We start from the raw sequence: 26731 nt of genomic DNA, 5'->3' as shown, positions 1-26731 counted from the left end.
TCGCAACCCGGGATCCACCGTGCAGGAATTTCCTGCTGCTAAGTGGATGGCGGCGCTATATGGCGGTAATAACCAGCTCTGTTAGCTTCACAGAGTGGCCGAGAAGACAAAGCTCTGTGCCCTGTTAACTGTCACAGAGACACAGGCTAACTACCCAGACGCGAGCAGTCAGTGGTCATTCATGCATACTGCTCTCCTCGCCGGAGGTGCCAGCATTCTAAGGGCTTGTTTCAGCCGGGTCCCTGAATACTCTCACACACAAACTCCTCGCCGGAGGTGCCAGCATTCTAGGGGCTTATTTCAGCCGGGTCTCTGAACACATTCACACAAATGACCACAATGGCGCAAAGCATGTAACGTATGAGGATACTAGCGCATGGCTGTGCGGCCATGCAAGCCTTAAATAGCTGCAGCACCTGCAGGACCTTAAGGAAGAGGACCAATGAGAGATTGCCATACCTGAGCATGTGACCCTAGATCTCCACTGAGAGATCTTGCCCTGGGCATGCTCAGTGTGTGCAGAGCAGGACTTAGTCCTAGCACCTATAGGACCTTCCTGAAAGGACCAATGGACTTGGCTGCAGAAGCTGAACATGTGACCCCTGATCTCCAGTGAGAGATCTTGCCCTGGGCATGCTCAGTATGTGCAAAGCAGGACTTAGTCCCAGGAAAGCCTGTTCGCCGTAGATCAGTGCAGGGTACAATAGTAGAGCCTGGAGAGGCAGCAATAACCCTTTGCACTGAATCAGACTCAGTGAGACGCTGGGACCGACGTCTCCGCTGAGCAGGCTCCACTGCGGCCGATGGAGAATGGGAGACCGCAGCAGAGACGGATCGAGATTCCCCCTGTGCAGCAGAGGAAACTCAACTCCTAACTTTTATACACTCATGAAGGCTTTGCAGAAAGTGCAAAGCAAGGAAAATTATAAGGAAAGTCATCCATAGACCGCTGAAAGGCAACAACTAGCAAGCCTCATTCAAATACTTTGAAAGTGTAGTTGCTGTATTCCTACACTTAAGGTTTTGCATAAAGTGCAAAGCCAGGAAAAAAATTATAATGAGGGTCATACAAACACCCTTGAATGCAACAACTCATTTAAATATTAAAAACACCATGTGCAGCTGTAATCTGTTGGTGTGAAAAAGTAGTGGCCAATCTAGGCTTTGTTCATTTTTATGAGAATAATTGAATACAGAAAAATGTTTCAACACTTTTTTTGGACTGTTCTATGACACCAAAATGTATTACAAACCATGTAATATTATATGTATGAGTAATTGAATATAGAACAAAATGTTTCAAGGCTTTTTTGGAGTGTTTATATAACAAAGGAAAGTTCCACAAAGCACCTAATACTCTATGGGTGACAATATAGTCAGTTTTTTCACACACAAAAAAATAAAATTGTGGTCAACTGCTGCAATTATTTATTTAGCAACGGACCTCAAAGCCCTAATCCCTGCCTAGAGACACTATTCAGCCACTCTCTCTTCTCCAGCAATTTTCACAGATTGTATAAGATACAAATAGCAAAGCACCAAATTAGCCCTTACAAAGGACTGTTAATATGATGTTGAACTTCAGCACCAATATCGAAACTACAGGACTCCGATTCATTTAACTGTGCATAAACACATGGACAAGCACTCTCTCCCTCCAGTAACTCACAGAGCTGTGCAATGACATCAGTGTGCAAAGCCTGATGGTACCTGCCTTTTTATAACCCCTGTTGATGTCACACGGCCAGCCAATCACAGTAATGTCACAACTAGTGTTGAGCGATACCGTCCGATACTTGAAAGTATCGGTATCGGAAAGTATCGGCCGATACCGGCAAAGTATCAGATCTAATCCGATACCGATACCCGATACCAATACAAGTCAATGGGACTCAAGTATTGGACGGTATCCCTGATGGTTCCCAGGGTCTGAAGGAGAGGAAACTCTCCTTCAGGCCCTGGGATCCATATTAATGTGTAAAAGAAAGAATTAAAATAAAAAATATTGCTATACTCCCCTCTCCGACGCAACCTGGACCTCACCGAGGGAACCGGCAGCGTTCTTTGCTTAAAATGCGCGCGTTTACTTCCTTCCGTGACGTCACGGCTTGTGATTGGTCGCGTGCCGCCCATGTGGCCGCGACGCGACCAATCACAGCAAGCCGTGACGTAATTTTCAGGTCCTGAATGCCTAATTCTAGGGATTCAGGAGTTTAAAATTACGTTCCGGCTTGTGATTGGTCGCGTCGCGGTCACATGGGCGACGCGACCAATCACAAGCCGTGATGTCACGGGAGGCAGGAAACGCGAGCATTTTAAAATTACGTCACGGCTTGTGATTGGTTGCGTGCCGCCCATGTGACCGCGACGCGACCAATCACAGCAAGCCGTGACGTAATTTCAGGTCCTGAATGCCTAATTCTGCATTCAGGACCTGAAAATTACGTCACGGCTTGCTGTGATTGGTCGCGTCGCGGTCACATGGGCGGCACGCAACCAATCACAAGCCGTGACGTAATTTTAAAATGCGCGCGTTTCCTGCCTCCCGTGACGTCACGGCTTGTGATTGGTCGCGTCGCCCATGTGACCGCGACGCGACCAATCACAAGCCGGAACGTAATTTTAAAATCCTGAATGCCTAGAATTAGGCATTCAGGACCTGAAAATTACGTCACGGCTTGCTGTGATTGGTCGCGTCGCGGCCACATGGGTGGCACGCGACAAATCACAAGCCATGACGTCACGGGAGGCAGGAAACGCGCGCATTTTAAGCAAAGAACGTTGCCGGTTCCCTCGGTGAGGTCCAGGCTGCGTCGGAGAGGTGAGTATAGCAATATTTTTTATTTTAATTCTTTATTTTACACATTAATGTTGTTTCGATACCGATACCCGATACCACAAAAGTATCGAATCTCGGTATCGGAATTCCGATACCCGCAAGTATCGGCCGATACCCGATACTTGCGGTATCGGAATGCTCAACACTAGTCACAACCAAGATTGCTACGACATTAGTGTGATGCATAGGCAATCCCCACATGCTTAGTGGCTGTGTAGCATGCGGGGCAGGGATTTGAGTTTGAAATCGAGCACCTGCTAATGCCAGCTAAGAAACTAGTAAATCCCGAGTACCCAGATACTTGAGTAATATCTGAGTATCGCCAACCACATTCGCTCATCCCTAGTTATTATCGTAGCTCTGCATAATTTATTTCAAATATCACCAGCAGCTTCTTCTGCAATTATTTTAAAGTATGTCACAATATATTGCTGTGTACAATTGGTGAATGATTTTCTAGATATAGGTACATCTTATTGTAAATTTTTGTTTTTCAAGTTCCATTTTTACTTAGATAAATTAAAAAAATCAACGTCTGAACAGGCAAAAAAAAAAATCTTCAATGTTTCCATTAAAGTCTTTTTCTTTATGTCTCCTGTGTCTACATAAATCCACTGAGGTTCAAGATAGGTTGCTTATTCAAGGATGACAAATTATGATTTGGATAGAGTTATGCTGAGCTTGTGTTGTCTGTTCTCTTCAGATCTGGGAATCAGCTGACAATATCAACATTGTCTTATGAAGGAAAGAGAAAAAAAATGTGTTTTTTTTTTTTAACGAGGCAGTGAATTTCCTTTCCCTGAAACCTGGTTATAATAGACTTTGTTTATTATCTGCTCCACTGAGAGAAGCACGTCCATCCTAATGAACAAAGACTGATTGCTTAGCCATCGCCCGGTATATTGACTGCAGTGACACTTCAGAGTATAAGCAAAGCAAGGCCTTTGTTTTTGATCAGCCTTTACATTACAATTACTAACAGATAAAGTTAATACTAAAGATGATCACATCTTTTGAAATTCCAATTTATCAAGTTAGGCAATTTTTTCCAAAAAAATGCAATTAACGGTGAATAAATTCACAGCGAATTGCAGGTACCGCAGTCCAATTACCCTGAAAAGATTTTTAAAAACTATGAGGTCGTCTAGTGCTGGATCCAACCCTGTTCATCCTGTTTATTGCAATCACAAAGTTAATAATGTTAAAGGGGTTTTCCAGGACTATTATAGATTTTTTTTTAATTACTGTATGGGCCTAAAAACTAACAAGCAGGTAGTTTCTAACGGAGGCAATTACCTGCCTCTTATGCTCAGAGTGGCCACTGACATCTTCTGCTGGTAATTCAGCTGCTCCACATCAACAGCAGTTTTTTTTTCTGGTTACGCACTTGACACGGGGTGCGACTGCTGACATCATGCTGATTGACAGCCGACCCCCAGCAGTAAACTGATGCCCATTAGCACAGTTACACTAATGGAAAAAAGTAACAGTTTTGTATGGACATACTGTCATGTCCAGCCTCCTGGGTACTATCGTAGAGGGGGTTCAGCTTAGTTGCACCTAAGCAGACCAGTTTATCCACTGTCAGTGCAGAAAACCATAGATTTGTTAAACTAAATCAAGCATGGATCAATGCCGACTTTCCTTCACCCATATCTGATGCCAATGAGCAAACTGGCCATACTATCTGCCTGTCCATTGTCTGTTTTCTTCACTGTTCTGCTGTTTAAGCCCCTAAACTTCCAGACATTTCTTTGCCTGCCCCATTTCTTTACCGTGTAGCTCCTGCTGCTACCACTGCACAGACATGCTATCCACCAAATCTTGTAGCAGAAGACTATGTTGTATAGTGAATAGACTAGCACGGTATGAATAAAGTGAAGAGTATTCAAAATGTCTCAGTCACGGTCTCTTACAGTTAAAAAGAACTTTATTAACACCTTATTTAAAAGGAAACAACTCAGGTTCCCATTCATCGATAGAAAGAAAACATTTTTTTGTAAAACAATGGCATCTGTTAAGCACACAAAGATATTCAGGATGCCACAAATATCCAGGGTTCAATTTCACAAGATTTAAATTATCTGATTCTTTCCCTTATTTTATTCCCTAATGACACCCCTACATTGCTGTGAAGGTTGGCATCCTACATGCATGCAAGTTTATGGTGCCCCTGCTCACTGTTATCTTGCCTTAGTACGCCCTATATACCCATCACAAAATAACAGGGGATACTCCAACGAGCAAAAAACAATGATCAAAAACAAAGAGGAGTCCAGTTCAATGACCTTGTGAACAAACTTCTTTATTCACCAAAAGTGCTCAGCATAGGGTAAGACAACATCAGTTTAGACAGTTACATGATATGCGACATCGACGCATTACAGGTGACTACGCATCCCTGAAACGTGTCGATGTCGCATATCATGTAACTGTCTACGCTGAGATGGTCTTACCCTCTGCTGAGCACTTTCGGTGAATAAAGAAGTTTGTTCACAAGTTCGTTGAGCTGGACATCTCTTGTTTTTGATTCCTCCAAGCAATCTTCCTCGGCATGATCGCTGAGCTCAGTAACTAGCTGCAGTGGTCAAGTGTTGTAAACACAAGTTTGGCGCCCCAGCTCACAGTCGTCTTGCCCTAGTATGCCCTATATACCCATCACAAAATAATGGGGGATACTACAATGAGCAAAAAAACATGATCCCTATTTGGGAATACAACAAGCAAGCAACAATGCAGCGGAATCAAAAATGTCCCATCACTACTGAAGCCAGTTCAGCAAAGACAGGTGGGCAATGACAGATGATGGCTAGATTGGCAGTCAATTGCTAAGACTGATTGTGCAATTTTGAATCATTGAACAATAAAAAATTAATGTTCACACATTGTGGATTTCATCAGAATTTAGTCAAGAATTTACCTTGTCGGGGGAAGGCGGGGGATCAGAAACTTCCCGGCTATAATCACCATAGAAGTTGCAGTCAGTGATTTATTTCACAAGTGACTATAGTCGTACTAGCTGCTAGCCACTTAAATAAATTGTCATCCATGTAATAAATGGACTGTCTGGGTCCTCCATAACACTGCTGTTTTGTAATAAAGGAAAGATCTATTTACTGTGGGAAACAGACACTCGTACCCTGGGAGCAATGGACGGCAGCAGTGAAGGGCAATGAAGTCAAGTATAGCTGAAAATACCAGTGATCCAAAGAATTCACCAAAGAGAATATTTTTAAAATAAAAGTGACCATCTAAAAGTTGGTGATTACTAGTTGTCTAAGCCTCTACAGTTACTGTTGTAAACTGATTTTGCCAATACTCTAGTACAGGGTTTGATGCCAATAATGTCAGATTAACACGTGCTTCACAAAAGCTGAATTTAGAGGGAAATTCATCATAAGTATTTTTAAAGACAGTTTTGCTTGTGGCCAAATTTTTTCATTTATCTAGCTATTATCTCTCATATTCATCTATCATCTATCTATCTATCATCTATCTATCTATCTATCATCCATCTATCTATCATCCATCTATCTATCATCCATCTATCATCTATCTATCTATCTATCTATCTATCATCCATCTATCTATCATCCATCTATCATCTATCTATCATCTATCATCTCCATATCTATTTATTATCTATTTTCTATCTCTCATATCTACCCATCTATTATCTATCTATTATCTATCTTAATTATCTATCTAACACAAGCACACTAAGTGCTAAGAGGTACATTATGCAGTCATAGCTTGCACCTGTTCACATTTACTTTCATATGTTCTGAGGTGCTGGTCAGTTTTTTTGTAGTATACAGTTGGAGGTTGTGACTGCCTCCATTTCTGACTGAGCAATCCTGCAGGCAGTCTAAAGCGGTTTTTAATTATTCCAGGATCCTACCTGCCATTTAAATTTGTAGATTTTTAGCCCAGTAGAGGCATGTTTGATAAATATTAGATTTAGGGTCCCATCAAAGAAAGGTCACTTTGCCATAGCTGATGGGCTCTCATGAATTGGCCAATTTATGGGCCAAGTACCTTCATCTTTTAAGCATATTCTGCATAGTAGCAATGCCATTCAAATCGCCAATATTTGCCTACACCTTAGCGTTTACAGCTGCTATTTTCTTTGGTTTGTATACTATGCAGTCACAGCATCTTGCACCTGTTCACACACTTTACTCTTTTCAGAGGTGCGGAGCAGTTTGGTTTTTTTTGCAACATATATACAAAACATCGTGCCCCTAGGACTCATCTAGGGGAGTCAAATTACAGATGCTTATTGTAGTCTATGCAGGGAAGGGTGGCAGGAGGAGTGAGGAACAAATGACAAAAATGGAAGCATAGAAACAGTTCAGCTCATCCTCTCCAATTAGCATCATATGTCATGAGTGCTGGAATCACAGGTACACTGCTCAGTACAGCTATATCATCTCCTCCAAGCTGTTGTTGTTGCTTTGAAAAAAATCTACGTAGACCAAGGAGAGCAGGAATTCCTTATGTCTCTGTGTTTTGTATGTGGGAGAAATAAGAACTGCTCCTCACCCACTAGCTCAGGGACAACTGAAAATATTAAATGGAGCCTGCAGAGAGGAAAGCTAGAGAAATTTGCAGTGAAACTCTTATAATAGTCAGAAATACGGTTATTCCGTGTTCTGGAGATACTTGTGCTGCAGGTTGTGTTGAGTCTACACACTCTTGTTTTCAATGGTCCAGCTTTGTGTATGTATCTAGGCATATTAATTATTTGACATATTTAGTATACCGTTAAAGACTAAAACTTCAGTCAGTCAACAGAATAAGCAGTATTGACCAATACAAGATAGAAGGGACATGGACCTCCCTGTGTCGGGCCCAGACAGGTGAAATTATCTGATTTGATGGAAGAGCAAAATGCACATAAAATAGACAGTTATAAAGGTCAGATATCTCAGCTCACGATATATTGAATCGTTCCATCATGCTCTGCTTCAAAGTGAATTTGGAGTGACAAAGCATAACGGGAAACAATATTTAATAAGCTATGACTTTTATTGTTTATTTCCCAACGGTAAGAAAAAAAGTTAACTATTCATATGGAAGATGGACTGATAAATTTAATACAGTCAATCTGCATATAATGTGTCATTTATTTCTTACATACTATCACCCTAACAGTAAGATCTGTCTTGGAATGTATAGAAGCTTTTTTTATAGAATTACGATTTGCGTTTTCATTTTTTGTTAAACGGATACTACGAGAACTTTTCCAGGCATATGAATATAACAGTACTATCCATCACTCATAGGACTCCTTTGTAAAAAGTGTATTTTGTTTTTTTGTTTGTTTTTTTGCTAGAAACAACTATTAAATAATTGCATAGCTGGTGGCGTTATTACATACAGCAAAGAAAAATGCAAACCCCAATGTATACCAGTGAGCAGAGTCCAAATATACAAATCATTTGATGCATGCGAGCCTATGGATGCAGATATGGTCTCTGTGAGCTTTTCCTCTACATATGGTAAAAGGTGTGAAGAAACCTTAGAAACAAAGATTCTTTCAAAGAAGACAGTGCACATGCTTTATACCACTGACAGAAAGGAAGGCTATACTGTCCCCATACACGTTAGCAGGGTGTGGAAGGAGACATGTAGCTAAACTCCGTCTTCTTTAAGAAAAGAGGCTGTAAAGTTGTAACCTTTTATTGATTGTAGATGTGACAGAAAGGGGTGAAACTATAAGATGCAATAACAGGAGCATTTCAGAATATATAACTGTACAATGCATAGAATACTGCAATACACAGCAACATGAGGTAATATGCAAGCTCATGATTACCTATTAACCCCTTCATGACCCAGCCTATTTTGACCTTAATGACCTGGCCATTTTTTGCAATTCCGACCAGTGTCCCTTTATGAGGTAATAACTCAGGAACGCTTCAACGGATCCCAGGGATTCTGAGATTGTTTTTTGTGACATATTGGGCTTCATGTTAGTAATAAATTTAGGTAGATAATCTTTGCGTTTATTTGTGAAAAAAAATCAGAAATTTGGTGAAAATTTTGAAAATTTAGCAATTTTCAAATTTTGCATTTTTATTCTGTTAAACCAGAGAGTTATATGACACAAAATAGTTAATAAATAACATTACCCACATGTCTACTTTACATCAGCACAATTTTGGAAACAACATTTCTTTTTGCTAGGAAGTTATAAGGGTTACAATTTGACCAGCATTTCCCAATTTTTGCAACAAAATTTACAAAAAAAATTTTTTTTTATGTTTTTTTTTTTAGGGACCACCTCACATTTGAAGTTAGTTTGAGGGGTCTATATGGCTGAAAATACCCCAAAGTGACACCATTCTAAAAACTGCACCCCTCAAGGTGCTCAAAACCACATACAAGAAGTTTATTAACCCTTCAGGTGCTTCACAGCAGCAGAAGCAACATGGAAGGAAAAAATGAACATTTCACTTTTTAGTCACAAAAATGATCTTTTAGCAACAATTTATTTTCCCAAGGGTAAAAGGAGAAACTGGACCACGAAAGTTATTGAACAATTTGTCCTGAGTACGCCGATAACCCATATGTGGGGGGAACCACTGTTTGGGCGCACGACAGGGCTTGGAAGGGAAGGAGTGCCATTAGACTAACTGAATGAAAAATTGGCTCCAATCTTTAGCGGACACCATGTCGAGTTTGGAGACCCCCCCCAAGAAACTTATCTAGATGTATAGTGAGCACTTTGAACCCCCAGGTGCTTCACAAATTGATCCGTAAAAATGAAAAAGTACTTTTTTGTTTCCACAAAAAAAAAAAAATTCTTTTAGCCTCAATTTTTTCATTTTTACATGGGCAACAGATAAAATGGATCCTAAAATTTGTTGGGCAATTTCTTTTGAGTACAGCGATACCTAACATGTGGGGGTAAACCACTGTTTGGGCGCATTGCAGGGCTCAGAAGGAAAGGAGCGCCCTTTTTCTTTTCACTTTTTGAATGAAAAATTAGCTCCAATCGTTAGCAGACATCATGTCGCATTTGGAGAGCCCCTGTGTGCCTAAACATTGGAGCTCCCCCACAAGTTACCCCATTTTGGAAACTAGATCTCCCAAGGAACTTATCTAGATGTGCGATGAGCACTTTGACCCCCCAAGTGCACGCAGAGCCGTGCAAATAAAAAATCATTTTTCTTTCCTCAAAAATTATTTTTTAGCCTGCAATTTTTTTATTTTCACAAGGGTAACAGGAGAAATTGGACCCCATAAGTTGTTTTCCAGTTTGTCCTGAGTAGGCTGATACCCCATACGTGGGGGTAAACCACTGTGTGGGCACACTTCAGGGCTCGGAAGGGGAGTAGTGACGTTTTGAAATGCAGACTTTGATGAAATGGTCTGCGGGCGTCACGATGCGTTTGCAGAGCCCCTGATGTGCCTAAACAGTAGAAGCCCCCCACAAGTTACCCTATATTGGAAACTAGACCCCCCAAGGAACTTATCTAGATGTGTGGTGAGCACTTTGAGCCCCCTAGGGCTTCACAGAAATTTATAACGCAGAGCTGTGAAAATAAAAAAAATCATTTTTTCCAGAAAAATAAGTTTTTAGCCCCATTTTGTTATTTTCCCAAGAGTAACAGGAGAAATTAGACCCCCAAAGTTGTTGAGCAATTTTTCCTGAGTATGCTTATGCCTCATATGTTTGGGTAAACCACTGTTTAGGCACACGTCGGGGCTCGGAAGGGAGGGAGCACCATTTGACTTTTTGAACGCAAGATTGGCTGGAACCAATGGTGGCGCCATGTCGTGTTTGGAGACCCCTGATGTGCCTAAACAGTGGAAACCCCTCAAATCTAACTCCAACACTAACCCCAACACACCCCTAACCCTAATCCCAACTCTAGCCATAACCCTAACCACAACCCTAACCCCAACACACCACAAGCCTAACTCTAACCACAACACACCCCCAACCCTAATCTTAACCCTATTTCCAACCCTAACCCTAAGGCTATGTGCCGAGGTTGTGGATTCATGTGAGGATTTTTCCACCCAGTTTTTGAAAAATTCCCAGGTAAAAGGTACTGAGTTTTACCATGGATTTCCAGTATTTTTTTTGTGCGGATTTCTATTGAGTTACAGGTGAAAACAGCGCGGAATCGACACAAAGAATTAACATGCTGCGGAAAATACAACGCAGCGTTTCCGCGTAGTATTTTCCGCACCATGGGCACAGCGGATTTCGTTTTCCATACCTTTACATGGTACTCCGCTGCGGATCCGCAGCCAAATCCGCACCATGTGCACATAGCCTAATTCTAACCCCAGTTCTAACCCTAACCCTAGTTCTAACCCTAACCCTAGTGGAAAAATAAAAGTAAATATATTTTCGTTATTTTATTATTGCCCCTACCTATGGAGGTAAAAAGGGGGGGGTTTGTTTATTATTTTTTTATTTTGATTGCTGTGATAGGTTCTATCACAGCGATCAAAATGTACCTGGAATGCATCTGCCGGCCGATTCGGTGGGCTGTTATGATCCCAAGTGGCGGAGGGTCACAAATAGATCAGCAAGTGATTAAACTAAGGACGAGCTCTAGGGAGATGGTAACTGGACTGATCGCAAATCTGAACCTATCCAAAACAACTAGAGGTAGCCGGTGAACGTGCCTAAAAAATTCTTAGACGTCTCGAGCCAGCCTGAGGAACTAGCTACCCCTAAAGAGAAAGAAAGACCTCGCTTGCCTCCAGAGAAATAATCCCCAAAGATATAGAAGCCCCCAACAAATATTAACGGTGAAGTAAGAAGAAGGCACATACATAGGGATGAAATCAGATTCAGCAAAAGAGGCCCACTAGTACTAGAAAGCAGAAAATAGAGCAGGGGTCTATGCGATCAATAAAAAATCCTTACAAAATATCCATCCTGAGATTTCAAGAACCCACACACCAACTAACGGTGTGTGGGGAGAAACTCAGCCCACTAGAGCAACCAGCAAGCGAGGGAATTACATTTTAGCAAGCTGGAACAGAAAACATGATAAACACTGCTGATCAAAAAATGAGCAAACAAAACTTAGCTTATCCTGGATGGACTGGGAGCAAGGTAGTCAGAAGGAATCTGAGTAGCACTGATTACATCGACAGCCGGCAACAAGTGAAAGTAAAACAGAGCTATATAGGAACCTCCCAGAGGATAACGAACCAGCTGATAGCCAGAGACCAGCAGGATAACAAACAAAGCCACCAGGGGGAGCCCAAAGCAAAAGTCACACCATACCACCAGTGACCACAAGAGGGAGCCCGAAAACAGAGTTCACAACAGTACCCCCCCTTAAGGAGGGGTCACCGAACCCTCATGAAAACCCCCAGGGCGATCAGGATGAGCCACATGGAAGGCACGAACCAAATCGGCCGCATGAACATCAGAGGCGACAACCCAAGAATTATCCTCCTGACCATAGCCCTTCCACTTGACCAAATACTGGAGCCTCCGTCTAGAAACACGAGAATCCAAGATCTTCTCCACCACGTATTCCAATTCTCCCTCAACCAGCACCGGGGCAGGAGGCTCAACCGGAGGAACCACAGGTACCACATACCTCCGCAACAACGAGCGATGGAACACATTATGAATAGCAAATGATGCCGGGAGGTCCAGACGGAATGACACAGGGCCAAGGACTTCCAGAATCTTATAAGGACCGATAAACCGAGGCTTGAACTTAGGAGAGGAGACCTTCATAGGAACGAAGCGAGAAGACAACCACACCAAGTCCCCAACGCGAAGTCGGGGACCCACACAGCGACGGCGGTTGGCAAAGAGCTGAGCCTTCTCTTGTGACAACTTCAAATTGTCCACCACATGATTCCAAATCTGATGCAACCTATCTACCACAACATCCACTCCAGGACAGTCAGAAGGCTCCACCTGACCCGAGGAAAAACGAGGATAAAACCCCGAATTACAAAAAAAAGGAGAAACCAAAGTAGCAGAACTAGCCCGATTATTAAGGGCAAACTCGGCCAACGGTAAAAAATTAACCCAGTCGTCCTGGTCAGCAGAAACAAAACATCTTAAATAAGTCTCCAAGGTCTGATTAGTTCGCTCGGTTTGGCCATTCGTCTGAGGATGGAAGGCCGACGAAAAAGACAATTCAATGCCCAACTTAGCACAAAAGGTCCGCCAAAATCTAGACACAAACTGGGATCCTCTGTCAGAAACAATGTTCTCAGGAATCCTGTGCAAACGAACCACATTTTGAAAAAACAGTGGAACCAACTCGGAGGAGGAAGGCAACTTAGGCAAGGGCACCAAATGGACCATCTTAGAAAAACGATCACACACCACCCAGATGACAGACATTCTCTGAGAGACAGGGAGATCTGAAATAAAATCCATGGAAATGTGCGTCCAAGGCCTCTTCGGGACAGGCAAAGGTAACAGCAAACCACTGGCACGAGAACAGCAAGGCTTCGCCCGAGCACAAATTCCACAAGACTGCACAAAGGAACGCACATCCCGCGACAAGGAAGGCCACCAAAAAGACCTGGCCACCAAGTCTCTGGTACCAAATATTCCAGGATGGCCCACCAACACCGAAGAATGAACCTCGGAGATGACTCTGTTGGTCCATCTATCCGGGACAAACAGTCTCTCCTGTGGACAGCGGTCAGGTCTATCCGCCTGAAACTCTTGCAGCACACGTCGCAAATCTGGGGAGATGGCAGACAAAATCACCCCTTCTCTAAGGATACCAGCCGGCTCTGAATCTCCAGGAGAGTCAGGCACAAAACTCCTAGAAAGAGCATCAGCTTTCACATTCTTCAAACCCGGCAGGTACGAGACCATGAAATCAAAACGAGAGAAAAACAACGACCAACGAGCCTGTCTGGGATTCAGCTGCTTGGCCGACTCGAGATAAATCAAATTCTTGTGGTCAGTCAAGACCACCACACGATGTTTAGCTCCCTCGAGCCAATGTCGCCACTCCTCAAATGCCCACTTCATAGCCAACAGCTCCCGATTACCCACATCATAATTCCGCTCGGCAGGCGAAAACTTTCTTGAAAAGAAAGCACATGGCTTCATCACAGAGCCATCGGGGCTTCTCTGCGACAAAACAGCCCCCGCTCCAATCTCGGAAGCATCAACCTCCACCTGGAAGGGAAGTGAGACATCTGGCTGACATAAGACCGGAGCCGAAGAAAACCGACGCTTCAGCTCCCGAAAGGCCTCCACAGCCGCAGAAGACCAATTAGTCACATCAGAACCCTTCTTGGTCAAATCCGTCAAAGGCTTAACAACGCCAGAAAAATTAGCTATGAAGCGACGGTAAAAATTAGCAAAACCCAAGAACTTCTGAAGACTCTTAACAGATGTAGGCTGTGTCCAGTCATGAATAGCCTGAACCTTGACTGGGTCCATCTCAATAGTAGAAGGAGAAAAAATGAAACCCAAAAAAGAAATCTTCTGGACTCCAAAAAGACATTTTGAGCCCTTCACAAATAAAGCATTGTCACGTAGGACCTGAAAGACCATCCTGACCTGCTTAACATGAGACTCCCAATCATCCGAAAAAAACAGAATATTATCCAGATACACAATCATAAACTTATCCAGATATTAACGGAAGATGTCATGCATAAAGGACTGAAAGACTGAAGGAGCATTAGAAAGTCCAAAAGGCATCACCAAGTACTCAAAATGGCCTTCAGGCATATTAAATGCAGTTTTCCATTCATCACCCTGTTTTATACGCACAAGGTTATACGCACCACGAAGATCTATCTTGGTGAACCAACTAGACCCCCTAATGCGAGCAAACAAATCAGTTAACAATGGCAAAGGATACTGAAATTTGACCGTGATTTTATTCAAAAGGCTATAATCAATACAGGGTCTCAGGGAACCATCCTTTTTAGCCACAAAAAAGAATCCTGCACCAAGAGGGGATGAGGACGGGCGAATATGTCCCTTCTCTAAAGACTCCTTTATATAACTCCGCATGGCAGCATACTCCGGCACAGATAAATTGAAAAGTCATCCCTTAGGAAACTTACTACCAGGAATCAAATTTATAGCACAATCACAGTCCCTATGAGGAGGTAGAGAATTGAGTTTGGGCTCCTCAAATACATCCTGGTAGTCTGACAAAAACGTAGGGACTTCAGAAGGAGTGGACGAAGCAATTGACACCACAGGAGCGTCACCATGAATTCCCTGACAACCCCAACTTGACACCGACATAGCTTTCCAATCCAGGACTGGATTATGAGTCTGCAACCATGGTAGACCCAACACGACGACATCATGCAAATTATGTAGTACAAGAAAGCGAATCACCTCCCGATGAACAGGAGTCATGCACATGGTCACTTGTGTCCAGTACTGAGGTCTATTCGTAGCCAATGGTGTAGAATCAATTCCCCTTAGTGGAATAGGGAATTTTAAAGGCTCCAAATCAAAACCACAGCGCCTGGCAAATGACCAATCCATAAGACTCAGGGCGGCACCTGAATCTACAAAAGCATTAACCGGGTAAGATGACAGGGAACAAATCAGGGTAACAGACAAAATGAACTTAGGCTGTAAAGTACCAATGGTGACAGATTTATCAACCTTTTTTTTGCGCTTAGAGCATGCTGAGATAACATGAGCTGAGTCACCACAGTAAAAGCACAACCCATTTTGCCGTCTATAATTTTGCCGTTCACTTCTGGTCTGAATTCTGTCACATTGCATAGATTCAGGTGTGTGTTCAGAAGACACCGCCAAATGGTGCACAGGGTTGCGCTCCCGCAAACGCCGATCAATCTGAATGGCCAGAGTCATTGACTCATTCAGACCTGCAGGCGTAGGGAACCCCACCATGACATTCTTAATGGCTTCAGAAAGACCTTCTCTGAAATTTGCAGCCAGGGCACACTCATTCCACTGAGTAAGCACCGACCATTTCCGAAATTTCTGGCAGTACACCTCTGCTTCATCTTGCCCCTGCGAGAGGGCCAATAACGCTTTTTCAGCCTGGTTCTCAAGATTAGGTTCCTCATAGAGCAATCCAAGGGCTAGAAAAAACGCATCTACACTAAGCAATGCAGGATCCCCTGGCGCCAATGCGAAGGCCCAATCTTGGGGGTCACCACGCAAAAAGGAAATGATAACACTGGTCAACAGCATTTTTGGTGCCAAAGATATTTCATCGAATTTAGGGTATATTTGGGGTGCTGATTCTGAATATGTCATCAGTTTTGCCAGATTGGCTCAAGTTTTTGAGATTTTTGGTATCTTATTTATAGCACTTGTTGGTAAATGCGACGCATCATCTCATTAATTTCTTTGGATTAGTACTTGAACTGAGCAGTTCTCAATATAGTTTTGTGTTAATTAGTGTTCTAAAAGTTTGTTCATAGCTTGATTTTTGCACTAACTTTATGTTGTTGTCTGTTTTCCAGTGAAAAGCATGAACTCATCAAGAAGAAGTTGTCTTAACGATCCAGACTCATTCTGTTACATTTGTGGTGAATACACACTGCCAAAACATAGAAGAAACATAACAGACTTCGTAAAAAAAGTGTATTTTGCCTATTTTGGGGTTATGCTTGGGGACCAAGACAAGTTTTGGGCACCACACATAGTGTGCAAAGCATGTATCGAATTATTACGAAAATGGAGCAAAGGACAAAGAAAAAGCTTCAAATTTGGTGTTCCAATGGTGTGGAGAGAGCCAAAAAATCATCATGATGACTGTTATTTATGGTAAACACAGGTACAGGCACATCTTCACAATGAGGGACAGGCCTTCTTGCAGATTCCATGTTACTCCCATTTTCGTTTCTTATGCTTATTGAATCCTTGCACTTGCACTGCACAGAAATAACAGTCATCATGATGATTTTTTGGCTCAGTTCAAGTACTAATCCAAAGAAATTAATGAGATGATGCGTCGCATTTACCAACAAGTGCTATAAATAAGATACCAAAAATGTCAAAAACTTGAGCCAATCTGGCAAAACTGATAGCATATTCAGAATAAGCACCCCAAAAATACCCCAAATTCATTAAAATATTTTGGACACCAGAAAAAAAAATTTTTTTGTTGACCTGTGTAATCTTAACTTGCTGAACGGCATCACCAGAGGAACGAGGTTTCAAAGAAAGAAACAACTTACAATTGTTCCTAAAATTCAGGAACCTAGATCTATCTCCAGAAAACAACTCCGGAATAGGTATTCTAGGCTCTGACATAGGACTGTGAACAACAAAATCCTGAATACTTTGAACCCTAGCAGCAAGATGATCCAGACTGGAAGCCAAGCTCTGGACATCCATGTCAGCAGCTGAACTCGGAGCCACACCAAGATTAAGAGGAGGAGAGAAGCTAGCCACAGCAGCTAGACACACGGCAACAACAACAACAAAAAAAAAAAATTCTCAAGGCTTCTTTTCTCCTGCTTCTGCCATGCAATTAACACTTTATGGGCCGGCTGTACTGTTATGATCCCAAGTGGCGGAGGGTCACAAATAGATCAGCAAGTGATTAAACTAAGGACGAGCTCTAGGGAGATGGTAACTGGACTGATCGCAAATCTGAACCTATCCAAAAGAACTAGAGGTAGCCGATGAATGTGCCTAAAAAATTCTTAGACGTCTCGAGCCAGCCTGAGGAACTAGCTACCCCTAAAGAGAAAGAAAGACCTCGCTTGCCTCCAGAGAAATAATCCCCAAAGATATAGAAGCCCCCAACAAATATTAACGGTGAAGTAAGAAGAAGGCACATACATAGGGATGAAATCAGATTCAGCAAAAGAGGCCCACTAGCACTAGAAAGCAGAAAATAGAGCAGGGGTCTATGCGATCAATAAAAAACCCTTACAAAATATCCATCCTGAGATTTCAAGAACCCACACACCAACTAACGGTGTGTGGGGAGAAACTCAGCCCACTAGAGCAACCAGCAAGCGAGGGAATTACATTTTAGCAAGCTGGAACAGAAAACATGATAAACACTGCTGATTAGGGTTGAGCGAAACGGGTCGATCATTTTCAAAAGTCGCCGACTTTTGGCTAAGTCGGCGTCTCATGAAACCCGATCCGACCCCTGTGCTTGTCGGCCATGCGGTACGCGACTTTCGCGCCAAAGTCGCGTTTCAATGACGTGAAAAGCGCCATTTCTCAGCCAATGAAGGTGAACGCAGAGTGTGGGCAGCGTGATGACATAGATCCTGGTCCCCACCATCTTAGAGAAGGGCATTGCAGTGATTGGCTTGCTGTCTGCGGCGTCACAGGGGCTATAAAGGGGCGTTCCCGCCGACCGCCATCTTACTGCTGCTGATCTGAGCTTAGGGAGAGGTTGCTGCCGCTTCGTCAGAAGCAGGGAGAGCGTTAGGCAGGGTCCACTAACCACCAAACCGCTTGTGCTGTAGCGATTTCCACTGTCCAACACCACCTTCGGTGTGCAGGAACAGTGGAAGCTATTTTTTTTTTTTTTTCCTCAGCGCTGTAGCTCATTGGGCTGCCCTAGAAGGCTCCGTGATAGCTGTATTGCTGTGTGTACGCCACTGTGGAAACCAACTGCTTTTTTCAAAGCACATATCCTCTTGTTCCTTTCTGCACAGCTATCTTTTTTGTTTGTCCACACTTTTTATTTAATTTGTGCATCAGTCCACTCCTATTGCTGCCTGCCATACCTGGCTTAGATTACTGCAGGGAGATAGTAATTGTAGGACAGTCCCTGTTTTTTTTTTTTTTTTTTTGTGGGAGATTAAGATTGGCATTTCTGCTACAGTGCCATCCCTGTGTGTGCCATCTCTCACTGAGTGGGCCATAGAAAGCCTATTTATTTTTTCCGTGATTTGTGTTCTAAATTCTACCTCAACACAAAAACACTACATCAATCAGTGGTAGAAAAATATTGGCCTCAGTCAGGGCTTGTGTGCCACTGCTGTGTGTGCTATCTCTTATTCAGTGGGCTATAGAAAGCCTATTTATTTATTTATTTTTTTTCTTATTATTTGGTTTCTAAAGTCTCCCTGAAAAAAAATAAATAAATAAAAAAACAGTGGGAGAGTAATATTGCCCTTTCAGCTTGTGTGCCAGTCTTGACTCCTGGGTGTGCCACCTCTCTCTCTAATTGTGGGCCATAGAAAGCCTTTTTTTTTTTTTTTTTAAATATTATTGGGTTTCTAAAGTCTCCCTTAAAAAACAAAAAATACATAAAAAAACAGTGGGAGAGTAATATTGCCCTTTCAGCTTGTGTGCCAGTCTTGACTCCTGGGTGTGCCACCTCTCTCTCTCATTCAGTGGGCCATAGAAAGGCTATTTATTTTTTTTAATATTATTTGGTTTCTAAAGTCTCCCTTAAAAAACAAAAAATACATAAAAAAACAGTGGGAGAGTAATATTGCCCTTTCAGCTTGTGTGCCAGTCTTGACTCCTGGGTGTGCCACCTCTCTCTCTCATTCAGTGGGCCATAGAAAGGCTATTTATTTTTTTGGTTTTTTTAATATTATTTGGTTTCTAAAGTCTCCCTGAAAATAAAAAAAAAAAAAACTTAAAAAAACAGTGGGAGAGTAATATTGCCCTTTCAGCTTGTGCGCCAGTCTTGACTCCTGGGTGTGCCACCTCTCTCTCTCTAATTGTGGGCCATAGAAAGCCTTTTTTTTTGTTTTTTTTTAAATATTATTTGGTTTCTAAAGTCTCCCTTAAAAAACAAAAAATACATAAAAAAACAGTGGGAGAGTAATATTGCCCTTTCAGCTTGTGTGCCAGTCTTGACTCCTGGGTGTGCCACCTCTCTCTCTCATTCAGTGGGCCATAGAAAGGCTATTTATTTTTTTGGTTTTTTTAATATTATTTGGTTTCTAAAGTCTCCCTGAAAAAAAAAAAAAAAAAAACTTAAAAAAACAGTGGGAGAGTAATATTGCCCTTTCAGCTTGTGCGCCAGTCTTGACTCCTGGGTGTGCCACCTCTCTCTCTCTAATTGTGGGCCATAGAAAGCCTTTTTTTTTGTTTTTTTTTTAATATTATTTGGTTTCTAAAGTCTCCCTTAAAAAACAAAAAATACATAAAAAAACAGTGGGAGAGTAATATTGCCCTTTCAGCTTGTGTGCCAGTCTTGACTCCTGGGTGTGCCACCTCTCTCTCTCATTCAGTGGGCCATAGAAAGGCTATTTATTTTTTTGGTTTTTTTAATATTATTTGGTTTCTAAAGTCTCCCTGAAAAAAAAAAAAAAACATAAAAAAAACAGTGGGAGAGTAATATTGCCCTTTCAGCTTGTGTGCCAGTCTTGACTCCTGGGTGTGCCACCTCTCTCTCTCATTCAGTGGGCCATAGAAAGGCTATTTATTTTTTTGGTTTTTTTAATATTATTTGGTTTCTAAAGTCTCCCTGAAAAAAAAAAAAAACATAAAAAAACAGTGGGAGAGTAATATTGCCCTTTCAGCTTGTGTGCCAGTCTTGACTCCTGGGTGTGCCACCTCTCTCTCTAATTGTGGGCCATAGAAAGCCTTTTTTTTTTTTTTTTTTTTAATATTATTGGGTTTCTAAAGTCTCCCTTAAAAAACAAAAAATACATAAAAAAACAGTGGGAGAGTAATATTGCCCTTTCAGCTTGTGTGCCAGTCTTGACTCCTGGGTGTGCCACCTCTCTCTCTCATTCAGTGGGCCATAGAAAGGCTATTTATTTTTTTTGGTTTTTTTAATATTATTTGGTTTCTAAAGTCTCCCTGAAAATAAAAAAAAAAAACTTAAAAAAACAGTGGGAGAGTAATATTGCCCTTTCAGCTTGTGCGCCAGTCTTGACTCCTGGGTGTGCCACCTCTCTCTCTCTAATTGTGGGCCATAGAAAGCCTTTTTTTGTTTGTTTTTTTTTAAATATTATTTGGTTTCTAAAGTCTCCCTTAAAAAACAAAAAATACATAAAAAAACAGTGGGAGAGTAATATTGCCCTTTCAGCTTGTGTGCCAGTCTTGACTCCTGGGTGTGCCACCTCTCTCTCTCATTCAGTGGGCCATAGAAAGGCTATTTATTTTTTTGGTTTTTTTAATATTATTTGGTTTCTAAAGTCTCCCTGAAAAAAAAAAAAACATAAAAAAACAGTGGGAGAGTAATATTGCCCTTTCAGCTTGTGTGCCAGTCTTGACTCCTGGGTGTGCCACCTCTCTCCCTCTCATTCAGTGGGCCATAGAAAGCCTATTTATTTTTTTTTTTAAATATTATTGGGTTTCTAAAGTCTCCCTTAAAAAACAAAAAATACATAAAAAAAACAGTGGGAGAGTAATATTGCCCTTTCAGCTTGTGTGCCAGTCTTGACTCCTGGGTGTGCCACCTCTCTCCCTCTCGAATTCAGTGGGCCATAGAAAGCCTATTTATTTTTTTTTTTAAATATTATTGGGTTTCTAAAGTCTCCCTTAAAAAACAAAAAATACATAAAAAAACAGTGGGAGAGTAATATTGCCCTTTCAGCTTGTGTGCCAATCTTGACTCCTGGGTGTGCCACCTCTCTCTCATTCTGTGGGCCATAGAAAGCATTTATTTTTTTTTTCCTTGATTTGTGTTCTAAAATCTACCTCAACACAAAAACACTACATCAATCAGTGGGAGAAAAATATTGGCCTCAGTCAGGGCTTGAGTGCCACTGCTGTGTGTGCTATCTCTCATTCAGTGGGCTATAGAAAGCCTATTTATTTATTTATTTTTTTTCTTATTATTTGGTTTCTAAAGTCTCCCTGAAAAAAAAAAATACCTAAAAAAACAGTGGGAGAGTAATATTGCCCTTTCAGCTTGTGTGCCAGTCTTGACTCCTGGGTGTGCCACCTCTCTCTCTCATTCAGTGGGCCATAGAAAGGCTATTTATTTTTTTGGTTTTTTTAATATTATTTGGTTTCTAAAGTCTCCCTGAAAATAACAAAAAAAAAAAACTTAAAAAAACAGTGGGAGAGTAATATTGCCCTTTCAGCTTGTGTGCCAGTCTTGACTCCTGGGTGTGCCACCTCTCTCTCTCATTCAGTGGGCCATAGAAAGGCTATTTATTTTTTTGGTTTTTTTAATATTATTTGGTTTCTAAAGTCTCCCTGAAAATAACAAAACTTAAAAAAACAGTGGGAGAGTAATATTGCCCTTTCAGCTTGTGTGCCAGTCTTGACTCCTGGGTGTGCCACCTCTCTCTCTCATTCAGTGGGCCATAGAAAGGCTATTTATTTTTTTGGTTTTTTTAATATTATTTGGTTTCTAAAGTCTCCCTGAAAATAACAAAAAAAAAAAACTTAAAAAAACAGTGGGAGAGTAATATTGCCCTTTCAGCTTGTGTGCCAGTCTTGACTCCTGGGTGTGCCACCTCTCTCTCTCATTCAGTGGGCCATAGAAAGGCTATTTATTTTTTTGGTTTTTTTAATATTATTTGGTTTCTAAAGTCTCCCTGAAAATAACAAAACTTAAAAAAACAGTGGGAGAGTAATATTGCCCTTTCAGCTTGTGTGCCAGTCTTGACTCCTGGGTGTGCCACCTCTCTCCCTCTCATTCAGTGGGCCATAGAAAGCCTATTTATTTTTTAAAAAAAATATTATTGGGTTTCTAAAGTCTACCTTAAAAAACAAAAAATACATAAAAAAACAGTGGGAGAGTAATATTGCCCTTTCAGCTTGTGCGCCAGTCTTGACTCCTGGGTGTGCCACCTCTCTCTCTCTAATTGTGGGCCATAGAAAGCCTTTTTTTTTTTGTTTTTTTTTAAATATTATTTGGTTTCTAAAGTCTCCCTGAGAAAAAAAAAAAAAAAATTAGGTGGGAGATTAATATTGACATTAGTGCTTGAGTGACAGTCCTGCGTGTGTGTCATCTCTGTGATTTTGTGCCACAGAAAACAGAGTGTGTAACATTGTGCCTGATTTTCCTTGTGGTCTCACCAACCTGTTAAGGGATATTGAAATCATACTGAAGTTATAGCTCACCGTGTAAGTTGTTTGACAGCAACAAATAAAGTTACTTTGGTTAAGATTTTAAAACAATGAGGAAGTCTGGTGCAAGAGGTCGTCGTGGGCGTTCATTGTCAGCTGGTAATGATGGTAGTGGTAGTGGAGCATCAGGTGGTCGTGGGGATAAAAATATTCCACCTAAGTCTGGAGCTGTGGAGCCAGTTTCGTCGTCAGGCTACACAAGGCCTCGAACGCTCTCTTTTCTGGGAGTAGGAAAACCGCTTTTAAAGGCGGAGCAGCAACAGCAAGTTTTGGCTTACATTGCAGACTCAGCCTCTAGCTCTTTTGCCTCCTCTTCCGAAACTTGTAAATGTAAAAGCAGCGCGTCGCTTGTGGATGTTCACGGTCAGGGACAAGTCGCTTCCTTGTCCTCCTCAGCAAAAACTACAACAAGAGAGAAGGATGCAGCAGGCGACACAACGGGTCACTCCATGGAGCTCTTTACACATACCGTCCCTGGCTTAGAAAGTGAAACATTTAACAGGCCATGCCCATTACAAGTAGATTCTGACATGGAGTGCACTGATGCACAGCCACAGCCAGAGTACTATGCTGCTCCTTTGACTCAGACCACCACATTGCCCTCTCAGGGTACAGATCCACAATCAGACCCTGATGAGACTATGTTGCCCCGCCACGAACGCTATACCACCGACCGACACAGTGACACAGACGAAGTTGCACACGAGCTCGAAGAGGAGGTAATAGATGACCCAGTTATTGACCCCGATTGGCAGCCATTGGGGGAACAGGGTGCAGGCGGCAGTAGTTCAGAAGCGGAGGTGGAGGAGGGGCCGCAGCAGGCATCAACATCGCAACAGGTTCCATCTGCCGGGCCCGTATCTGGCCCAAAACGCGTGTCAAAGCCAAAACCTGTTGGAGGACAGCGTGGCCATCCGGTTAAAGCTCAGTCTGCAATCCCTGAAAAGGGATCCGAGTCTAGGAAGAGTGCAGTCTGGCATTTTTTTAAACAACATCCAACTGATCAGCGCAAAGTCATCTGTCAAAAATGTTCAACTAGCTTAAGCAGAGGTCAGAATCTGAAAAGTCTAAATACTAGTTGCATGCATAGACACTTAACCACCATGCATTTTCAAGCCTGGACTAACTACCAAACGTCCCTTAAGGTTGTAGCACCCTCGGCCAATGAAGCTAGTCAGCAACGCAACATCCCTTCCGTCACTGTAAGGCCACCATTTTCCGCACCACCGGCAGTATCTGTGCAGGTTTCTTTGCCAGCCAAAAGCAGTCAGGGTCAGGGAACCACCAGTTTTGTAGGAGGAAATATTGCATCTAGGGCACCGGCGGAAACAATACCGTCTCCAACCGTCTCTCAGTCTGCCATGTACACCGGCACACCCGAAAGTTCCACGATCTCCAGCTCTCCAGTCCAGCTCACCCTACATGAGACTCTGGTTAGAAAAAGGAAGTACTTATCCTCGCATCCGCGTACACAGGGTTTTAACGCCCACATAGCTAGACTAATCTCGTTAGAGATGATGCCCTACCGGTTAGTTGAAAGCGAAGCTTTCAAAGCCCTGATGGAGTACGCTGAACCACGATACGAGCTACCCAGTCGACACTTTTTTTCCAGAAAAGCCATCCCAGCCCTGCACCAGCATGTTAAACAGCGCATCGTCCATGCACTCAGGCAATCTGTGAGTACAAAGGTGCACCTGACTACAGATGCATGGACCAGTAGGCATGGCCAGGGACGTTATGTGTCCATCACGGCACACTGGGTGAATGTGGTGGATGCAGGGTCCACAGGCGACATCAATTTAGGGACAGTTGTGCCTAGCCCACGGTCTAGGAAACAGTTGGCTGTAGGCGTTCGCACCCCCTCCTCCTCCTCCTCCTCGTCCTCCTGCAGAAGCTACAGCTCTTCCACAGAACGCAGTCTGCCAACCACTCCATCGGCAGATGACACTGTTGCACACCAGTTGTCCCATTATGGGCCAGCTACTGCCAAGCGTCAGCAGGCTGTATTGGCTATGAAGTGTTTGGGCGACAACAGACACACCGCGGAAGTTCTGTCCGAGTTCTTGCAACAAGAAACGCAGTCGTGGCTGGGCACAGTAGATCTTGAGGCAGGCAAGGTAGTGAGTGATAACGGAAGGAATTTCATGGCTGCCATCTCCCTTTCCCAACTGAAACACATTCCTTGCCTGGCTCACACCTTAAACCTGGTGGTGCAGTGCTTATTGAAAACTTATCCTGGGTTCTCCGACCTGCTCCTCAAAGTGCGTACACTTTGCTCACATATCCGACGTTCGCCTGTACACGCCAGCCGTATGCAGACCTATCAGCGGTCTTTGAACCTTCCCCAGCATCGCCTAATCATAGACGTTGCAACAAGGTGGAACTCAACACTGCACATGCTTCAGAGACTGTGCGAACAGAGGCGTGCTGTTATTTATTTGTGGGAGGATACACGGGCAGGCAGTAGGATGGCAGACATGGAGTTGTCAGGTGTGCAGTGGTCTAAGATACAAGACATGTGTCAAGTCCTTCAGTGTTTTGAGGAATGCACACGGCTGGTTAGTGCAGACAACGCCGTAATAAGCATGAGCATCCCCCTAATGCGTCTGCTGATGCAAAGTTTGACGCACATAAAGGAGCAGGCGTCTGCACCAGAGGAAGAGGAAAGCCTTGATGACAGTCAGCCATTGTCTGGTCAGGGCAGTGTACAGGACGAGGTAGCGGGCGAAGAGGAGGTGGAGGACGAGGAGGATGATGGGGATGAGTATATTTTTAATGCCGAACCTTTCCCGGGGGCACAGGAAATTGGTTGCGTGTCACGGCCGGGTTCTGGTTTTTTGAGGGACACAAGTGACGTAGATTTGCCTGCAACTGCCCCTCAACCAATCACAACCGGAGATTTGACAACTGGAACTTTGGCCCACATGGCGGATTATGCCTTACGTATCCTAAAAAGGGACACACGCATTACGAAAATGATGAACGATGACGATTACTGGTTGGCCTGCCTCCTTGATCCACGCTATAAAGGCAAATTGCAAAATATTATGCCACATGAGAACTTGGAACTAATATTAGCAACCAAACAATCAACTCTTGTTGACCGTTTGCTTCAGGCATTCCCAGCACACAGCGCACGTGATCGTTCTCACACGAGCTCCAGGGGGCAGCAGACTAGGAGTGTTAGGGGTGCACACATCAGAAGTGGCGTTGGACAGAGGGGTTTTCTGACCAGGTTGTGGAGTGATTTTGCTATGACCGCAGACAGGACAGGTACTGCTGCATCAATTGAAAGTGACAGGAGACAACATTTGTCCAGTATGGTTACTAACTATTTTTCATCCCTTATCGATGTTCTCCCTCAACCGTCATTCCCATTTGATTACTGGGCCTCCAAATTAGACACCTGGCCAGAATTGGCAGAATATGCATTGCAGGAGCTTGCTTGCCCGGCAGCAAGTGTCCTATCAGAAAGAGTATTCAGTGCTGCAGGTTCAATATTAACCGAAAAAAGGACTCGTCTGGCTACCCAAAATGTTGACGATCTAACATTCATTAAAATGAACCACAACTGGATTTCGAAATCTTTTGCCCCACCTTGCCCGGCCGACACCTAGCTTTCCTATGAAAAGCTCTTGCCTGTGAATTACTTTTCTAATGTCTAATTTGCTGCAGCTGATTGTACAGCATACGACATGTTTACACCTCCCTAAATGGCAAAACTCCCCACACGGGGCCGTGGTATCGCGACTTGGCGCAAGCACCCGTGAGACTGCTGTTTGTCTGAAGAGGTGGGTGTGCTCGCTTTTGGTTGACGGCATTGCTACTGGGTCCCTCATAGTACAATGTAGTGTCTCTGGCGGTGGTGGTGCGCACCCAACGTCAGACACACCGTTGTAACATGAGGGGCCCTGGGGCGGTCCCGCCGGCCTCAAGAGAGTTCCCCCCTACCCCAG

Source organism: Ranitomeya variabilis, chromosome 2 (assembly GCF_051348905.1).
Source record: "Ranitomeya variabilis isolate aRanVar5 chromosome 2, aRanVar5.hap1, whole genome shotgun sequence".
Lineage (NCBI taxonomy): Eukaryota > Metazoa > Chordata > Amphibia > Anura > Dendrobatidae > Ranitomeya > Ranitomeya variabilis.
This window is presented reverse-complemented; position numbering follows the sequence as displayed.